We start from the raw sequence: 1,024 nt of genomic DNA on the forward strand, positions 1-1,024 counted from the left end.
GCTGAACATCAGCATGTCATCTTAGTCATTGTGTACAAATTCAATGAGATGCTGACATTCTGGTAATTCTTAGTTTTGCTATAATACCCCTTAAGCTTATAATGATTTCCTTTCAATTGAGAGTGTTTATAAATACAGGACACAGAGGGCAAGGCTGTAAAGTAGGAATGATTTATTCATTCTCTTTTACTCAGCACTTCTTGTAAAATCAGTCTGGGGAAAAATCCTTGTGTCACCCATCCTAGTATTCAATATAAAATCTATACCACAAGGAGGTAGATACTGTAATGAAATTAACAGAACTGAGTTGATTTTCTTGTTTTCTACTTCTTCTTTTTCTTTATGCAACCACCAATCCCTTGTATGGCCCCCCATAAACAGGACTTTACAAAAAGTTGCTGTTTTGTTGATTTGGACTCTGGATGCCTCACTGCTTATCCTCTTCACAACCTTTCTTTGCAAAACACATGCACAAACACCCACACACACACCCACTACACACATACTCACACATACAGCATATTTGCATTCCTCTTTCTGCCTGTGCTGCTCACAAAAAGCCAAATGTAACACTTTATGGTTGAGCAGGCAGGAATCACATTTTCTTTTTAGAGTAAGGCTGCTATACCGCCGGCTATGACAACTGAATCAAGCCAAATGTTTCCAGATCCACAAATGTATTCTGACAATGAATGGGTCTGTTTGTGCTTGCAGTGAGTGTGGCCAACAAGGTCAACTACTAAGTGTGGTCAAATTAATGTAGCCCAGCCTACAAAAATGTATAGGGCAAATAAATAAATAGCTGTTAAAATATAAATTATATATTAAAAACCTGCACATAATTTGTTTGTTGTGTACATGCCAGAAGGTTCAAAGGTTCAAGATTATGCATGTGCAACTGAGCATGTGAACAGTACAACTGACCATGCTTCTCCTCAGCTGTACCAGCTAACCTTGCAGGGCATCAGACTGTCAGTCTTAACCTTTGTTATTTGCAATTGTCCATTCATCAACATCAGAGTAG

This window comes from Monopterus albus, unplaced genomic scaffold (genome assembly GCF_001952655.1).
Source record: "Monopterus albus unplaced genomic scaffold, M_albus_1.0 scaffold386.1, whole genome shotgun sequence".
Taxonomy (NCBI): Eukaryota; Metazoa; Chordata; class Actinopteri; order Synbranchiformes; family Synbranchidae; genus Monopterus; species Monopterus albus.